The sequence below is a fragment of the Rhinichthys klamathensis genome, unplaced genomic scaffold, assembly GCF_029890125.1.
Source record: "Rhinichthys klamathensis goyatoka isolate OS25496 unplaced genomic scaffold, OSU_Roscu_1.1 h1tg000054l_1, whole genome shotgun sequence".
In the NCBI taxonomy this organism is placed as follows: Eukaryota; Metazoa; Chordata; class Actinopteri; order Cypriniformes; family Leuciscidae; genus Rhinichthys; species Rhinichthys klamathensis.
The window spans coordinates 1,451,926-1,472,731 of NW_026606599.1; the positions used below are offsets into that span (position 1 = coordinate 1,451,926).

The 20,806-nt window shown below is 38.8% G+C and overlaps 1 pseudogene; it reads left to right on the forward strand.

The window, feature by feature from the left end:
• The first annotated feature begins 15,401 nt into the window (after positions 1–15,401).
• On the forward strand, positions 15,402–16,032 carry LOC130083283 (immunoglobulin kappa variable 3-20-like; annotated as a pseudogene).
• The last annotated feature ends 4,774 nt before the right edge of the window (positions 16,033–20,806 follow it).

The window sequence follows — 20,806 nt, forward strand, 5'->3', positions numbered from 1 at the left end:
GAAGCTAGATGCACTTCCAACCTTGACCTCTTTGAAACGTCTTTTACTCAATGTTTTAAAGGAAAATTGTAACTGTTTTCCTTGACTCATCTTTTATCAATGTTGTCTGTGAATGTGTAAATTGTGATATTTCTTTTCAATGATTCTTGTGTATGAATTATTTTTTTTTCTTTGTGCCGCCGTCTTGACCAGGTCTCTCTGGAAGAAGAGATAGAAATATCTCAATGTGATTCTCCTGGATAAAATAAAGGAAATAATAATAATGCGAGAGGTGCCAGCGTGCAAAAGGCTTTCCCTCAACACACAGCAGTTATATGGGACACTTGATGGCTTCTCGGCCAAATGAAGTTCTGGCCATCGATTTTACAGTTCTGGAGCCTTCCCGGTCTGGCATTGAGAACGTTATGGTCATGACTGATGTGTTCTCTAAATACACGTGGGGTGTGGCTACCAGAGATCAGCGGGCTGAGACTGTGGCACAGGTTCTGGTATCTGAATGGTTTTGTCGACTCGGTGTTCCGAGTCGTATCCATTCAGATCAGGGTCGGAACTTTGAGGCTGCCCTTATCCAACAGCTTTGCCGGTTGTATGGCATTGAGAAATCGCGCACTACTCCGTACCATCCGGCGGGTAACGGACAGTGCGAGCGGTTTAATAGGACTTTGCACGATTTGCTGCGTTCTCTGTCCGACTCTCAGAAGGGTGATTGGCCGCTGTGTCTTCCCCAGGTGCTGTTTTCATATAATAGTACCCCTCATCAGAGTACTGGGGAATCCCCGCACTTGTTGATGTTTGGCCAGGAGCCACGGCTCCCAGTTGATTTTCTGCTTGGGAGAGTCGAGGAGCCAGAGGCTGGCTGTGTGCAGAGGTGGGTCTGGGAACATCAGAATAGGCTCAAAGTAGCTTTTGAGGGAGTGAAAGAGCAGTTAAGAACTGCGGCCGAACGTCGCAAGGCCCGGCATGATGGACAGGTCCGGGAGGAACCTCTAAGGGAGAGCCAGTTGGTGCTTCTTCGAGCTTTTAATGTGAGAGGCAGACATAAGATACAGGACCTCTGGGGCCCAGTAGTATACCAGATTGTGAAAGCAGGTGAGCAGGTATATTCTATTGCCCCAGTGGATAACCTGGGCCAAGTGAGACATGTACATCGCTCGGCAATAAAGCCATGGGTTGGTAAAAGTCCTTCGGTGGATCCCCCTAGGTGTAGTATGTTGGGGCCAATAACACCCTCAGAAGAAGAAGAGGAGATGGGAGACTGGTTTGTAATGGTACCCGGGACCTCTCAGGAGGGGCGGATGTCAGCGCCGCTAGTCGAGGTTCCATTGGGAGACTCTGGGGGGAATCAAGCCTCTGCGGATGGTCTTCCAGAGGAGAGTGTGGATGTGGGAGTAGAAGGACCCACCCCAGATGCTCTATTGAGGGGAGTGGGGTCATCAGAGCTTACTCCGGTTGAGGAGGATATGGGCGTCAGACGTACAAGGAGGTTGGTGGCAGGACGCCATTCAAACCTACATCACCTCCCGCGACCTGTAGGAAGACCAAGGTACGAAGTGGGTACAGGCAATAGGCCAGTATCCAGTGCTGTGGTTGCCTGGTTTCGCCCCTGGCATTAAACTCAAAGCGTATAAAAAGTGTGTATCGTCGGGCCGACGTTAAAAATGCCGGGGGTAGATTGTGACCGGGTGTTCTCCTCCCATGTTGTTTAAGTTAACTCGAGCTCGCCGCCTATAAATTTTCTTTAATTAATGACGTATCATTTTGATCTGCCATAAATAGCCTATCATCACTCTTGTTGATACACGTAATTTCCGATTGACCCGGGGGTTCCCCTTTGCTCCCAGCATACTTGCATGGTGACTGCGGCTGTATGCCAGTTTTTCCCGCTTCTGAAACGACGCTCTCTTTCTTCTGGTAAGCTGTTACCTCAGTAACAGGTTGAAACTGCTAAGTATTAGTCTGATGAGCCGGTATCATTTTAGCTTGTTTCAGGCAAGGGTGAATCAGCGTGCGGCGTTGCAGGATCAAAACGAAACCAAGCGATCTAAGAGTTTGTTCCGAGTGACTGACTGAGTCTATAGTCGGGTAAGTTTATCATGGAAAGAGACGGGTACTGTGTTTGTAGGCATTGATTAGGAGAGTGCGTGTTATTTGTAGCTCGTTTCAGACATAGGCAAACCAGTTCAGTGCGGCGCGGCAGGACTAAAACGAATTCACAAAGGAGTTTGTGACTGAAATTGACGCGATTTCTATCATCGGGTAAGTTTCTCCCTTTTTGGGTTGAGAGCATTGGGTTTTTGTGCGGGTGATTAACCATTGTGTTTCCCTTCTAAAGGAGTTTGAGCTCATTCTTTTTCTTTGCCTGTTGTCATCGGAATTTAATGCGAGGGATCGCCGTTGTCCTACTACCTACTGTGTGTGCGTTATTTAGTTAATATGCATGGTTTATTATATGCGAGCTGAATGAATGTTATTATCTTGCTTTGAAGTTATTTGCTGTGAAATTCTAGTGTTTGTTGATTTACTTGTTTTCTTTGTTTTGAAATTATTTGCTTTGAAATTCTAGTGTTTTCTGTTTTATCATTATTTGTTTTGTTTTGATTTATAACCCAACTGTGATGTGTCTAATTTGTCTTTTGCGGTGTGTGTGGTGTGTGAGAGAGAGTGTTGCACTTTTTGCTAGATGCTGAGGGCTGCAGCCAGGAATCCACCCCAGTTTCCTACGTGTGTTGTGGTGGTTTGAACACTGGGTGTTGTGTGCAGTGAGACGCACGGACTTTGTGTGAGTGATTAGAGTGTACTCAAAGGTGTGGTACGATTCCTTGTCTCTAGTCCTCAGCCAAAAACCTTTGAGTGTAATGTTTTATTGGATTAGTGTTGCTGTATTGACTTTCGAATGACTGCATCTCTTCTGACAACATACTTGGTTTATCGTTAATTGCTGCAGTGTCTTGCCTGGTATGTTTTGTCTTTTAATGTTTTTGTAATAAAGAATTCTTTTGTATGACACTCATGTCTCTGTTCCTCACTAGTGCAACCAACTTGTGTGCCTTCATATAGTGTATCAATCATTCTCTGTGTATTTATCAGAGTGGCGTAGTCGGGTTTCTGAAAACTGCAATTATTTAGTAGTTAGGCTTTTGTGCCTGTCACGTTTTGTTTCTTCTCATGCCACATATGCAAATCCTAAATGGTATGTTGTAGTAAATAACAGAATAATTTGCCTAATAATAACAACATCCTTAAAGGGGCTATGTGTAGCTGTAAGTTGAGACACTACAGGTGAATAGGGTAAATTTTTTAATTAATAGATATCACCATGAAACTTTCTGAGTTGATTACTTACACAAGTATATAAAAAAATGTATTACAAGTTTTTGAAATGTGTATGTTTAATTATGCAAATTATGCATTATCTCATTAAATATGCACAATTTTGCATATATTTTCGGTAGATAGATCTGAACATATAAAAAAAGCCAGGTGCAAAATAATTTTTTCATTTTGTTTACACACAAGATCAAAAAAGAATTTCAGAGGGATTTCATGATATATGTTTTTATTACCTAGGAAATCAAAATATACTGTCCATAGCCTTAAATCAATTCTCGACATATTTTTTTTATTAAAATGTCACATGAATCCAGGAATGATTTATAAACAAATCCCTCTGAAAATATCTTCAGAATACTGTTAAGTGTATAACTGGAAAGCTGAGATGTTTCTACTGGAGAATGACAAAAAACTCATTTTGAGAAAACAGCATTTAAAGATTTGTAATGTAAAAATTCACACTTTTTTTTTGTGGAAACAACTATTTACAGACACAATATCTTATCAAATCATTAGCAACAACAATAGAACCCACCTAAATCACAATACAACTTATAACACAGCATTTATGGCCTTCAACTGAACAGAAAAAGTGTCAAAAACACGAATCTAAGGCCCAGTCCCAATTCTCACTTGAGCCCTAAGGCCTTCCTGGAAGTGGACACTTGTTGAAAGTGCACTTAGCGGAGTAAGTGCGCAAGGGCCCGAAGCTGTGAAGAGCAGAATTGGGACAGTTTTGCACACGTCACTTCTGTTGTGATCAGGAGAGCAAACACTATTTATTTGGCTAATGTGTGTGCTGCTTATAATAGCTGTAACATGACACAATCCTTTGAATGAAAAAAATAATATCTTTTTTTTACTCTTAGCTACCAACCTTTCTGTTAATGTTATTAATATTAAAACAGTTTTTGGCTAAGATAAATTGTGATTGGGGTTTACCTGAGCTTATACTGCCTTACCGTATTCACAGCGATTCGAAATGCAATTTTAATTATGTTATTATGGAAATTGATATATGAAATTCTTCCCATCCCATACATGAAAAAATACATGACGTGTTGGTGATATATTATATATAGGCTAAGGCTATATATTAAAAGTCTTACATAGGCTATATAAAATAAAATGACACAACCCTGTCTCTTTTTGTTAAATTTCAGTTTTATTGATCAATAATAGCCATTATTAAATTATAAGTAGCCTAAAAAGTATAAGAAGCTATATAAGTCAAGAAATAAAGCAAGTTAAAAGATTCAGTCAAACATAAGTCAACAGGCTAACGTTACAGTTAAATAGCATAAATATATAAAGTTATGAAACTTCACTTTGCCCTCAGCCAAAACGATTTGCCAGGGAACAAATCATAGATTAATGAGACCAAAGATCGCCCGTTAGATATACACAAGCAGATTTATAGCTCATGTCTAACCACTAGACACAGAGCCCGTGGGAAACGTCAGAATGACTAGCCGAGGTAAGGCTGTTCCAGGCGGGGTACATGAGCACTGAGCGCCCGCTGATCCCTGGAACTCCGAAAAAGTCAGATCAAATTTTTAAATAGGCGCTATCTTTATAAACAAACCACAGATTTGAGCTTTAAACAACTATATTCTCGACTGAAAAACTCTTAAAACTACATTTCGTGACACGATAACACTAATATTTTTAAATTTCGCGGCCTTGAAAAACACTTCACCACACCGGCTTCCTTTATCTTCGGAGTTTCCGCTCCCGAACAGCACCATAGCAACCGTTCTCCCCCATTGGTTAGCTGTTCGAAACGTCACAACACTACAAGGATTCTGGGTAATATCCCACAGCAAAGTGAGGTCTGATGCGCACTTGCGAAAGGGGTGCATTAAATGCCCTTATGATCACCCCTGGAGAACACTATTAGAGGATCGGGACACCCTACGGTCTTGCACCCCTTAGCGAGAACGTGCATTGAGGGGCACAAGGGCGCAAGTGCGGGTATTGGGACAGGGCCTAAATGTCAGAGCACGTCACGTGATGCATCTGAACGAATCACGTTGTCAGAAATTGACATCAGCCAATGAGATTTCGGTTTTAGAGTTAAATGCCCATTGTACTTTCACGATTGGTTGCTGATAAAAAGGAAATTTGGATCCGACAACAATGTAGAGGAGAGAGAGAGAGCTTTCTAACGGTGTGTGTGATGACAGATCGCGATCGCAGAGCAGCATGTTGATTTAGAACAACAACTTTTTGTTGAATTTAGGAGAAAACTACAGACGCAAATAGACAAAGTGTAGTAAAATAAAGACTTAAATGTGTATTTTGGAATTTTTTTCACCACAAGTCTGAAAGAAGACATGTTCAATGTTATTGAAGACAAATAGCCCAAAATCTCAAAATTGACCAGTGGAAAAAAACCCCGATGTTTTTGCCTGCCGTGTCTCGCCTTAAGAGAGTTTTCATTTGTACATTTATGAGCCAACCATAATGTAATAGAAAGAATGACACCTTGTCTGTCCACCACGGTTGCCTCTATCAGCCTGTAGGCTCAATTGTGTGTGGAATAGTCGGGTCCGAATTGGTGCGAAAAATCACAAAATGTGACGTCATGCGCGTTCTCGTCTACTTGGGCTTACATCCGCATAAGCAGCGGCAATCGCTAGCAGTAGTGCTTCAAATGGACTCTGCAGACGGAAAGAAGCGACCAGCCTCCAGCACTATCCAGACACCCACGGAAACTCCTCGTAAGTAAAAAAATATAGCCAACGAGCGCGCACACCGAGAACGAGCATGAGACTGGCTGCAGTTTCTCTAACGGCCACTGGTGTCAGTAAATTAGACCAGTAAACCGGTTAGAAATTTCAGAACTTCCGCAATGCTCCTTTAATGTTCCCCCTACACATGAAGCAAGATTGTAGGTCAGCTTCTCAAATGCACAGTGGTTAGACAAAGTGGGATGCATTTTATTTAAAATATATATTTATTTATTTTTGAAAAATTAATTGTATAGGTTGAGCAATGTATCCTTTTTATCCTTACTTCTTTTAGGAAAGGGAATCCCCAGTTACTTGGCCAGAGAGGGATGCCCAAAACATGTATCCACAGACCTTTTGCCAGAGTCATCAGTGGCTGCAGACTGGTATGAGCAAGAGCTGGGATCATTGACAAGAGTGTCACACTTTGGCACATGACCAGGAAACTGCAGAGAGGGAATTTGCTCTGCAATGGCCAGATGTGAGTGTAATGTTGGACAATGCTGTCAACAATCAGCCAGAAAATGTTAAGTCTGGACTCCAAGGCCTGACTGATTTGACCAGAAGACATTGTCAGTGTTGACAGCGACATCAGTGACATGCTTTATCCTCAGTGTTCCCAGGACATCATCCCTCAGTGGCTTCCAGAAACCAGCACTGCTAGTGTTTATGCTTTCTGTTGTTTACAATTGTTTTTGTTCTTGCTTTAGCAATATTTTCAGTTAAAAGAAATTCTAACAAATGACCATTTAAAAAGTTTACATGTGGTAAGTTAGGTGCTCAGTTTAGGTTATTAGTTTAGTTATTCATCATCCACAATTATATATGATGTAAATGCATTTTGCACAGTTACTAAAATGTTACAGTTTAGTAAGATAAGGTCAGGTCAAACAGATTTTTCCAATTATTTTGTTCTCTCTGAAGCCTGCACACCTGCTATTATAGACCATTATAATTGGTGTGAGTATTTGTTATAAGACCCCTCCGTTTGTAGACAAGCCCAAACATAAACTCCATTTGTGAGGGTTAGTGCAAGTGTTTATTGCGTTTATATATTTTCTCTTTTGCTTTTGGTTGGGTATACCTGTACATTTGTGGAGTGCTGGGGCCATCACGAGCTGCACAATCCGCATGTATTGCTTGTAATGAAAGCTTCTTCACTTTATATGAGTAACTGTTGTATGTTAGACTTTAGTGTATGTAAGTATATGATTATTTGTTGTAATTAGTAAGTTATAGTTGTGTTGTTTGAAAGGCCTTTGCTGCTTTCGTAATGATGCCTTAGTTCTTATGTTCAGTTGTACATGCTGTAAATGTGATGTGTTTTGTATTTTATGTAAAAAATAAAATAATGGAAAAAAATCACTGTGTATATTCCCATTCATGATAATGTATGAAGTTGTATTAACGTATACATATAAAGATTGGTGCAGCTTATTAAAACAACAAGAACTCTGTACAAAACATGTAGACCTCTCTGCTACCATGCACTTTACATGTTTGGAGGTTTGGAAGGTTTGTGATGTTTAGTAAAATGAAAATCAGTAAGCATTAATGTTGAAAAGTCAATGCTTTATTTTGAAAGGTCATTTCCTGGCGCTCAAAAAACTGTGTGAATAATTCAGATTACTGCTCATTTGCGCCTAGGGGAGACCACCGCCGATTTGACCTGCAGCATCTCCGTGAATGTAAGATGAATTACCAGCAGGACAAAGCCACCCTCTGGCGTGGACCCAGAACCATACAAATCCAGGAAGGGGACATCACCCTGGAAAATATTTCGAGAATATTTAAGGTTAGAAAAAAATATCAAATTCAAAGTGTAGGCCTATCCGAGAAGAGGTCATTTTGACATTTATATTCAATTGTATGTAACATCAGTCCAGCAAATTGAATATAGGTGTCTGTTTATATAAAGGTGTTGTTTTACAAACTGTCCAGCATCTATTTAATATCAGAGACTGGCGTTGTCCTGCTACCCAGCTCAACAGGGTACATTGGGGAGATTGAAATATCAGGGAGATATGAGGTTTGTGGAGAGGAAGGCTCTACTGCACCAGTGCCACTGCCAACCCACCCTCACCCAGCACAACCTAGTCTGACCGATTCGGGACCAGGCCTGTGGCTTCTGCTGTGCGTTCAGGCCCAGCGTCTGCACCAGCCCCAAGAAGCTTTTCCAGGTTTGTTGTAACGTAAACCAAATAACCAAATACACCCTCAGAGCATTATTGTTTTTCTCTTTTTTTTAAGTGTTGGTGTTAAACATTGAAACCAAGTTGGGTTTTAACAACGGTTTCATCAGCCAGCTCTTTAACCCTCTGGGGTCGGCAAACGCGCCGGTGCGTTTTGCTTGATTTTTTTCACATAGCAGCAAAATAGACCTAAAATACTTATAATAATTATAAATAATTTTTGGTCATACAGACTTAAGAAATATGAAAAAATAAACTGTTAAATGTCTACTTTTTTATGTGTCCAATTACAATAGAAATAAAATATTGTGCTTTTGTAAAATAAAGAAAATAAACAGGGTGTGCGTTCTGCCTCTCCGTCACAGTGAGCTTTTTTTCTGGAGCACGTCTCTAAACTTTAAAAAAACTCAGCGAATACTATTCACCCAGACATGAGCTATATATCTTTATAATCATTTAAGTGTGTACTTTTAAATGATCTAATTCATAACAAAAACAAATATTCTCTGTTTATGTAATCTATATAAAGAGAGAGAGGTGTCAGCCGTTCTCATTATCGTTCTCGCAGCTCATTATTCTGCTAATGTGACACGCCCACGGAGAGCGTGCGCTATTCAAACGCTAATGATTGAAACATCATGGATGTAGTCAATGCTAGGCTCCAAGTACAGTAGACACTACTGTAATAATACTGTAATCCAGTGTTGCTCTGCTTGCAAACAGTGACAGCACATCTGGTACGGGTTGTATCGTGAGAGTCGTGCTCTAGTGTAGCACAACAAGCATGCGTCGTGGTGCTCTTCAGGACAGGAGAAGAAGCAGCTCCCATGAATGCACGTTGGCGACTGAAGCGGAAGTGAAGAAAATGTTGAATATAGTTGATATTTTTGTATTTTTTGGTACACAAAAAGCATTCCGTCACTTCAGAAATGTATAGTTGAACCACTGGAGTAACATGGTCTACATCCATGATGTTTTTACTAGCTTTCTGGGCCTTCGAAGTGTCAGTTGCTTAAGCCAGTTACAATAATGACCGATTTTTTTTATTTTTGGGTGAACTATCCCTTTAAAGGTGTATTGACAACCACATTTAGCTACAGTGTGTATGTGGCCTATGTCTGGGAAATTTATTTCATGTCTGTATTATAATGATATGTAAACTCCTTCATTATTTTATTATTATTATTATTTCTAGCCCATCCTCTCAGACAAAGATGTGTTTGGCTGTTTCTCTGGTTGAGCAATATCCCTGTCTAAAGGACTCCCAGGGTAAAGGCTATGTAAGTACAACTTTCTTGTTATCACATTTCTAAAGCTTTTCATTTTAAAAGGAACAAAGTGGTCTATGGCCTTGTTACATTCACAGGATGCTATGGATGTTCTTGAAGCTGAATACCTTATTCAGAAAGGCAGAGAAAATGAGTAACCTATTCTACAGTATGGAGCCCCTAAAGGGACATGGTGATGGAAAAATGAGATGAGGAGAATATATTTCAATGCTTTTGCGTTCATTTTAGGGTTGGCCGATAGACGGAGATGAGGCATTGTGACCCCCCACCCTCCGCAAGAAAATCTTAATGAATCACACTATATCGCCCAGTGCAATGCATGCTTTCAATGTCCGTGCAGTTACTTCAAATACATTTTTTTTCTTTTCTGCTTTGGTAATAATAACATAATAAAGTTTTTTCCCGATCACAATACAAATTACATTCAAGACAGTTCGATGAACAATTTAAACAGTAAAGATTTTATTTTGCAAAAATTATTAGAATTATAGGCTACTAGATGTTTTACATGAACTAAATGACTGATATTCAAATGTATAACTTCTTGTATAGCCAAGATTTTATACTTGTTATCCCCATCTCTCTTTCTTTAGGGGAAGTTTAAATATGAGCTTCTGGAAACGATCTAAATTTAGCGGGACCCGTCGGGTTGGGAATTAAATCATTTCAATTGCGGGGCCAGGAATAGAACCTTGCAGGTGCGGGACGGGGAAAAGTCCCATGTAGACCTTTCACTGTAAACATTGTCTGATGTCAGTTTGATAGACATTGCACAACCTTAGTTTATTTGTTAATCTTTTGTGAGCATTGAAAATTAATTTCTCCTCCTATCTCATATTTGCTCCATCACCATGTCCCTTTAGGAGCTCCATAGAATGTGTTATTCATTATATGTGCCTTTGCAAATAAAGTATTTAGTTTTGGTCACATTCCTACAGGATACAAACTTATTGTGTGTTTTTAGGAAGCATGGTTCTGCCCAGGACGAAGCCATCGTCCAGCTACTGGATTCCTGGAGGAACGCCTAAGAAATATCAGAAAGAGATCACGCCGTGAAAACTGCAGGCCGTGAGAAGGATTCTCAAGCCATGAGCAGCATCTTGGATATACCAGGTAAATGTTGAAATTTGTTAATATATTTATCATGATATATAATTTGATGATGCTGTCAACTTAAAGAGTATCCCAACAATAACTGAAGCCTGGAAAAACCAGAGGGTTTATTAGTTAAATTAAACTATAAAAATATAGTAAGATAAACAAAAGTAAGATAATGTAAACTTAACTGTGCAAACATGCTTAAACATGCCTTAAAACAATAAAAGTTAGATTGCCTCAAAAAGTGTCAGCAAACATCTATAAAATGATCCATAAAAACAATTACATTTTTAAATATGTGATTAAAGAACAAATAGACAACTTAAGCACAACATTTTACATTCTCAACTTTAATTCTATATCATTGTGATTATCTTAACTAAATGAAAGGCAACTTAAAATAGTTAATGATTATAAATGTCTGCAAGAAAATGCTTCTATAAAATACATTCACGGGTATATTACATTTACATTACCCAGGCAGTGATATAATGATACCATAGATGTAGTTATGGTGGACATTTACTATAGTGACCACTGTAATAAAAGCTTTAATGAAGCGCATGGATGGCAATGAATATGTCCTTTAGCAAAACTCCTGATGAGCACTGACACTTTTCTGATAAAGGCATTAGGCAGACATCAAGTACAGTTTATGAAGATGAACAGAGAAAACAAAATGCTCTGACAATATGGAAAAAGATAAATGATTATTTTTAAAGGTTCTCTAAGTGATGTCGGGTGACGTCACTTCTTGTTGACGTTTAAAGTATTGTCAAACAAAACGGAGGCTAGCTCGACCCTCCCTCATCCGCGCACTAACCCCCCAAACCCCGCCCCCAAGTCCTTCTTGTCGGTGATTGGCTGGAATTGTTTGTCATGTTTCGGGGAGCGGGTCGCCGCAGTTTGTTTTTGTTGCTGTGTGTGGAGCCTGGGCTGTCTACAGAGATCGCGTTTCTTTACAGTGTGTTCAGGGGACAGGCAGCCAGCGGATAGTGAGGAGATGTGTGTGTGTGTGTGCAGCCAGCGGATAGTGAGGAGATGTGTGTGTGTGTGTGTGTGTGTGTGTGCAGCTAGCGGATAGTGAGGAGATGTGTGTGTGTGTGTGTGTGTGTGTGTGTGTGTGCAGCCAGCGGATAGTGAGGAGATGTGTGTGTGTGTGTGTGTGTGTGCAGCTAGCGGATAGTGAGGAGATGTTTGCTCTATGTGACAAAAAATGTTTTGCCCTAAAAAACGCGTGACATCGCTTAGAGCACCTTTGATATTGGTTCTGCATATATCAAAGAGATCACAGACATCCCAAGTGTCCCGGAAGTCCCGGGAGTCTCCCGCATATTGATAGCGGCTCCCAGATTCCCGCAAATTAGTTCAAATCTCCCGGAATCTAGAGCTCGCGAAATCCACACTGTGTAGCGCACGCTCGACAGAGAGGGAGAGAGCGAGAGACCTTGTGTGTTGGACCACCTCTTCCCTTCTGTAAGAGAATGTGCGCTGCAGTTTATGCCTTATTACTGCCTCTGTATTTTTCTTTGTCAGGTCACTCAGCATTGAAACCCTGTCCTCTTCAAGACTTTCCTTGGTAAGCACCAGCTTGGTAAGCTTGCAAGTGAACCAGCCCGGTGTGCCGGCGAAATCGTCCCGGGGGGAAACACACTCCTAGCGGAAATTAGTTCCGCTAGACTTGTCACCTTGTGACACTTTCCTTGGTAAGCACCAGCTTGGTAAGCTTGCCTTTGCCACGGTTTTTGTTTTTCTGGGAGTTGACAAGGACCTCTGGACATCCAAGTTGAACAAGCTTAGTGTGATAGTTTGCCATCTTCATTTTAAGAGAGTTTTTCCATCCCCAATGGCCCGAGGAGGATCCTTGCTCTCTCAAACAGGGGTGGTTAAGATTAACGCTATAGCTGCGTTTTTATTTAACTCTTCTGTAAAAACAACAACCTCATCAGTAGCACAACTTTCTGAGGGCTCTGGCAAGTTATCAGTAAACGTAATAACTTCACTTTAAGGTGTAACTGCTGTGTTTCATGTTTCTGTGTGAGTTATAAGTGCCGTACACATTAGTTTGAAGGCACAGGCTGTCTCATGTCGTTTCAGATGAGCACGGATATGAAGGAAATACTCTCTTTCTGTTGATTAACCTTACATTTACAAAGCTGACACTGGGAATTAGATAAATCAGATGACTTTGGAGTAGCTTTTTTTGCATGGGCTTTATAAGTACGGCTCATTAGACTCTTCCATGATGTGAATGTACATGGGCAGTCTGTGTATGTACAAGGATATCTATATCTGCACCCATAATGACCATGAATTAATCTCAAATGTTTTAGTAACTCGTACCTACTTCCCACTGATATATCGCAATCTGTGCAGGTCCACATTCACATATCTGCAAAACAAGGAAAAAAACATTACTACAAATAAAGGAAATAACAAAATAATTAACATTCTAGGAATCAATGAGTGTCAAAACCTCCTCTAACACTAAAGGTGATGATACACAGGGCAACTTTTTGAGCAATGTTGTCGTCAATGGGCAACCAGATGAGACACAGGGCCCACCACCAATCTAAATGATCCAGATAGAAATTTATTGGCCATTTTCAATAGGAGAGTGCCCAAGCAACAATCGCTGGGCAACAATCGCTCGGCAACAATCGCTCAGCAACAATCGCTCAGCAAAATCGCTCAAAAAGTTGCCCTGTGTATCATCACCTTTAGACTCATTATGAGTATTATGGCAGAGCTGTTGTATTGAATAGCATTAAATTGTCAGGTATAAGCTGAAGTGGTTTCAATTGTTCTGTAAATAACTTCGCAGAGACCTTTAATGCCAGAAATAATTGGACTTTATTTTTGAACGCCGCTCTAACGCTCTGGCCCTTTGGCGCACCCGAGTGTTTTTGGGTTCAGAGTTATATACATACATCTTCTTCCATAGATAGTTATAGATAGTTTTGGGTGAAGGTCTTGTACCATGTGACTTCTCAGAAATAGAGTTTTCTGCTGCCTCAACATTCAAGGTCTTTTTACAGGCTTCCAGTCACACACAGAGGAAATAATTGTGTATTCTTATATAACTAAATTACTTGTTTTCTAAATAATAAAATCTTCAACAAAGCCTAGCTGAAGTGATGACTGTGTAGCCTGCGAATAATTAAGGTCAAAATTCAGTACTTACAGCCACTAGGAGATTCCCACTTATTTTTATTTGTAGAACTGGTCCATATGCACTGGTCCAAGATTTCTATTTAGGAAAATAAAGAATTTCAGTACCAGTCAAAAAATAATGTGAACATTTTTTGCAATTATTTTCAGACTGTTGAATGTTAGTGCATTCAAGTATAATGTGCAAGTATATTGTAGGCCTATATTTAATTAACGTGCAGCTATTAGTTGACTAATAACAGATTTAAAGCTTTCCTATAACTGTAAAGCAATATGAAAATGAATGTTGATTTAGTTAATCATGTGTATGTGTTCTTAATCCAGTGGTGTTAGTGGGGTTAGTGGTGGAACGGATCACAAAATTCACGGTTCGTCACTTCGCTTTTCATTTATTACTTAAAGCTCACTGTAAGTTATTCGATAGCTGCTACATCAAAAACTAGCCACAGTTCACATTATTTAACAAGTGAACAGTCAGTAATAAAATAAAAACAATAGGCTACACAAATTACAAGCAGAGATAACACTAAATAAAGTTACAAAGTCTAACAGTGGTATTCAGGTACAGAAATAAATAATTAAGCATAAATGTATACATTTACAAACACTATTTGTTCACTGTAGAAATGGAAATTATATATAATTTAATATTATATAATATTATATATAATATAATTTCAGAATATCAGATTGCTATAATACTGATGCCACAATATTACAAGGATCATGTGAATAATTATGACAATCATACACTTTGCATAAAACTAAAATCTCTCTATAAATTATGTAACTTCAGCTAATATACTCAGAGATTTGACTAAGAGTGATATCAGTGAATCAGGTCATTATATGATTATATCTATAAAATCATCAATAAGTGACCAACATCATCTGATGTGATTTTCTACTGAATTTATTGCCATAACAAATATGTATCAAAAACACAGTTAAAGCAGCCAGAATAAAACTAAACCCTCAAGGGTCACGAGCCCAACTAAAGCACACACAGATCTCCATCATGGTGACTCTGGCAGTGTTTAGACCAGGTTTGAATAATGATTTATGATTGTATTTTCAAACACTAATAACACTACATCATTACAATCAACATCAATCTTGTGTTTATGAAGAGAATGAGTCAGTGTTTTAATATGATCATCATGTTTTAGGTGTAATATATGATCCCTGTCAATCAAACTGAACACACTGGATTCAGTCACTTACATTATATGTATTATATTTTTATATTTTAAATACCATCACCTTGTTAATATAATTAATATATCAATATTTAATAAATATATATTAATGTCTTCAAATCAATAGTTTCCATGTCAGTTGTTAAATAAGTGCAATTTAAATATTAATACTGACTGAATCAATAATATGTATGATTCTGTCAGTAAACTCTTCAGAAATGTGTGTATAATAGCTTGGCTTTTCACAACATGAGAACGTTTTTGTAAAATGTGTTTGTGACTGATCTACAGTCTTCAGGATAATGATTTAAATAGCGAGAGTCACTTTACATTGTCAGCACATGCTTCAGTGCTCTGAGAGTGTTTATAGTGCTGTGAGTTTAACACTTCATGACTGAGAGCAGAACACAACACACTCTTCATCATCACACAAGACTAAACTACAACTATGAACAACATCATCATCTTCATCTGGACCATTGCACTGTTTGCTCAAGGTTGTTACTTTTTAATATAAATATAATATGCCATTGTTGTTTTGATCATTTTAATATACAAATATACGGTGATTAACAAACTAACTGACTTTCTTTTCTCTTCTTCAGAATCCAGAGGAGTGACTCTGACTCAACCTGAAGTTAAAACTGTCCAACAGAGTCAAACAGCAACAATAGAGTGTCATATAGATGTAGGAATATTAGGCAGCTACTTAGCCTGGTATCAGCAGAAACCTGGAGAAGCTCCTAAACTCCTGATTTATTATATAAGCAGCCGTTATACTGGAACTCACTCTAGATTCAGTGGCAGTGGATCTGGCAGTGATTTTACTCTGACCATCAGTGGAGTCCAGACTGAAGATACAGGAGATTATTACTGTCAGAGTTATCACAGTGGTCCAGTGTTCACACAGTGATAAAGAGTCGTACAAAAACCTCTGTCAGTCAGACGTCACAGTGACTGCACTGATACAGCTGAGAGAAACTGCAGCTGCTGATGGAGGATCACAAACTACACAATATCAAACCTTTCACACACTTTATTCATTTATTATGATGTAAGTAAACATGTCACATATAATCTAATATCCCTTATTAAACTGGACTATGTGTGTATAAAATGCGAGTAATGCTTGTCCCTGCTAAACTTTCCACTATATTATATTATATTATTTTATATTATATTATATTATATTATTATTTACTGTAGGAAAGTCAATCTCTTTAATTTCACTTCCACACTTCTCCACTAGAGGGACACATGTCTTTAACATTACTGAGTTCTGTTCACTTTCCTTTAAGACCGTGTCTGCATCTGACATCACACACTTCACTACTGTATATGAGGTGAAATACAGTGTGTGTCAAAAGAAGTGTGTGTGAATTCACTCATAAAAGAACAGGTAAAAAGTCCCCGGATGATCCACTACTCCCAGTGAGATTCTGAAGTGTGTTTATGATGGACACTTTACTATCCCATGAGGCCACAGGAGAGGATTTATGAATGACAGTGAAGCGACGCCACTGACACTCGTAGATCACATGATAATGACATCATGGCTAATGTAGTACGTCCAGATTACACTCATTATTACTGTTAAGTGTTTAAAGATGTAAAAGGGAATGATTACATAACATTTATGTGAGACACTGTTGCTGTGTGTGGATACGAAAAAGACAACCAAGAAACATCAAAAAAACGTTTATTCTCTTTGAATGAAAGTTGGAGACATGTTCATTTGAATTGAATAACAGGTTCGTTAGAGTAAAAGTAATACACAAGAAAATTAAGACAAACAAGAGTGTCGCCAAATTATTGAAATAAGCAAAACATAACTGATATCTAATTTTAACCGTACCAGCTAAACTAACTGCCACAATAAAGAAAAATAGAAACAAAACCGAGATCTTCAGCGGGTACGCCGCCTTAAATAAACTATAGGCTACTGAATAAAAAACAGAAGTACAATAGTGGCGAACACTCCACGCCTACCTAACACAACAATGATTCCTACCTCCCGTCCTATGCTTTCGCAATAGGTGGAACTCAGTGCTCCAGATGTAATCGGATTAGCTAGGCATCTCTCAAATTATCAAAAACTCAGGTCAGGCAAAAGCGTTTACTCAAATCGTCAACAATAAAGTTATAAGCGTGAATAGTGATAGTGGTTTCAACAGCGTGCTCAGAACGCGCAAGTTGGATGAGATCTGGCGAGGATCTGTCTTCATATTTGTGAATGGGCCTTTTAAAGCCGTGGCACAGCAGTGGATTGGTTGAACAGATGATGACGCCCCCACAATGACGACACGTGCCCGCAAACAGCCAATGCCCGATCACCACCTGAAAACAATGAATGGAGACACAGAACAGAAACACACACACAAATACACGTGGAACGTAACAATTACACACACTCATACTACACACACTCATACTATAAAAACATGCTTTTTATCAGTCGTGAGGTAATAAGATCTTCAGAATAAGTTTGTACTCGAGAGAGTGTGTGATTTCAGACGCAGCTCATGTGCTCGATACACTAAACACTCTGAGTTACTGTGAGCCTCAATCATAAAAGCTGTGTGTGTTCAAGCTTATGCCTCTGAGTTTCAGTAGAGATATACACGCTAATCATTTTAATTGTTTTAAGTTTGTATTTGCACAAGTTGCTGTTATTTTATCAAGCTGGAAATCTATCATGCCTTTATTGTTATATTAATGTCTAACTGTTAATATGTTACCAGATTAAGATTATTTTGACACTACATGATATTTGTGGAAGTGTCAGTGAATTTCACATGATGGTTGATTGTTTATTATTCATTAATGTTTAAGATGGGAAATGTTTAATATCTGTAACAATTTAACAGAAGGATTGTTCATATTTATGTCTAATTTGCATAATTTGTCATAGTTTCAGACTCGTTACACTCATACAAACACAACTCCTCACAGACGTGAGCTGTTTTATAAGTCCAGCGTATCATTAATAGTTTTGTGGATTGAACTCTTCGAGCTCTTACTCTCTAACCGAGTCAAAGACGATCTCAGCAGTTCAGAGGCTTCAGACCCTGACAGTGTTTCATTATAAACTGATGAATATGAACAAACCTCATCTCTCCATCAGTCAACTCTTCTGACTCATTTCAGAGAATAAAGTGTCAGACAGTGAAACTCATATTTGCATCATCAGGTGATTGTGTTCCTCTGAGAATCGAGCAGCTCCATCAGCAGATGTTCAGCGTCCTCACAGGAGCTTCATGTTACTGGAATACACCACTGCTCTAGTTTCTGGAGATATACTGGGGTTACAAACCATCAAATACAGTCTAATGTTTCTGTAGAAGATTACAGAATTACTGACATTCATCTCCCTTTCATACAACATTACGAATAATGTCATTTAGCCATTTAAGTCATGAAAATCATCTCCACAGTGTCATTTCCATCACATCTCAAATGTTTTGTTGTGTTTAATAGCATTCTGTCATGGAACGTACATTTTAAATATTTTTGGAATAAACTGAACAGTTGTTTTTTTCCGTGCTAACAAAATACAGGAAAACGCCACAACAGCAAGCTATGAAGTTGCTAAATTTATTTGCTAGCACGGCAAAACTTTCTCAGACGGTGGTTTCATAAAGCAGTGCCTCAAAGTCACAGAAATAATGTGCCCGGAGAAAGTGCAGGATTTCAACAACGTGAGCTTATCCAGAAATACAGTGGTGCGGAGAATCGAGGACTTGTCAGCTAACGTGAAACTTCAGCTGAGAGACTAAGCTTGTGCTTTTGATTTTTACTCGATAGCATGCGATGAGAGCACAGATGCTACAGACACTGCGCAGCTGTTCATTTTTTTGTGGGGAGTAGATCATCATTTTTGCTGTACGGAGGAGGTGCTTGATATGATGAGCCTAAAAGGCACAACGACGGGTAGAGATGTCAGAGGCAGTTGAAAAGATTAAATGGGACAAGCTCTGTGGAGTAACAACGGATGGAGTTCCGGCCATGAAGGGCGATCGCAAATGAATGGCATCGATGGTGTACACCAAGATAAAAGAGAGCGGAGGTGAGGCTGTTAGGATGCTCTGTATAATCCACCAAGAAGCACTGTGTGCCAAGACTGTCCAGCTGGGCGATGTGATGAACACTGTTGTAAAAACTGTCAACATAATTCGAGCTAGAGGACTGTACCACAGAGAATTTCAAGCTCTCCTTTCTGATGTGGATGCTGAATACGGGGATGTACTCTACCACTCTGAGCGGAGGTGAGGCTGTTAGGATGCTCTGTATAATCCACCAAGAAGCACTGTGTGCCAAGACTGTCCAGCTGGGCGATGTGATCAGGGCCGTGCACAGACCTTTTGAGGGGCATGTGCTGAAACTGAAAAAGGGCACCCCCCTCCCTTTTTTATATCAAGATTATTTAGTAAGCCTACATAAAAGGAGGAAATGGTCACATCTTCATGACAAATTCAATAAAAATAATAATAGTCTCAAAAGCTGTAGATTTTTTTCACTATTAATAACAACCATAATAATAATAATATAGATAATATAGACATACAGGGTTTTAGGGCTTCTTTAACCCTAATTACAACAGCAACCTTCTGTGAGCCATGCTTGAAGATGTTTATGACTTCACTGTGATCCACTGGGCTGTCCCTCTCTATGGCTATGAGGAGAAGGTCTGAGAGTCTCTCCTCTGAGCAAAGGCTTCGGAGTTGGTTCTTAATTAACCTCATTTTTTAAAAGGATCTCTCCAGTCCACAGTTGCAGTTGATGGCAAAACCCTGACCAATGCTGGTCTCTTGAAGGTCTCTTATTCACTACACTTCCCATAAAATAAGCCAGCAATGAAAACAAGGATAAAATAGTGTGAAAAGCACTATTGCAGTGAAAAGCATTTCTGAAGGATCATGTGACACTGAAGAGTACTGACCTGGAGTAAAGATGCTGAAAATTCAGCTTTGACCACAGAAATAAATTACATTTTAAAATATATTCAAATACAAAACAGTTATTTTAAATTGTAAAAAAAAAAATTCACAATATTACTGTTTTTGCTTATTTTGGATCAAATAAATTAAGCCTTGGAATGAATTAAATTATGAATTACATTCTGCATGATAAAATATAAAGATTTCACAGTGATCTTCTGTAATGTTTTTTTTTTTAGTTACTACTACATCATTACTGTAGTAAAACCATGTTTAACTACATTTATACATGTGAGGACGACCGGAGGGTATAGAATACTATAGATTCAAAAATTAGATAGCGAATACGTGCATATTAACAGCCTCGAATTAACCATAATTTAATATTATTACCATAACATGATTAAATGTTAATAAATTAAGTGTATCAGCAATCATCAATCAAAGAACAAATTTCTTAGAAATATATGTTAGTTTTTTTCAACTTAGGCTACTCACCAAATTGAAGCCATTTTTATCTTTCAAAGATTTGGAGAGGGTTATACATGCTTTTATCACCACCCGCCTGGATTATTGTAATGCTTTATATATAGGAGTTAACCAGGCCTCTCTCTCTAGATTGCAAATAGTTCAGAATGCTGCCGCTCGACTCCTTACAGGAACCCGTAAACGGGAGCACATTATGCCTGTTCTTGCCTCTCTTCATTGGCTACCAGTTTGTTTTAGAATACAGTTTAAGATTTTATTGTTTGTTTTTAAATCTCTTCATGGGCAAGGTCCAGTTTACATAGATGACCTACAGATGATGCATGTTCCTCTGAGGTCATTAAGGTCTGCTGACCAACTACTCTTATCTGT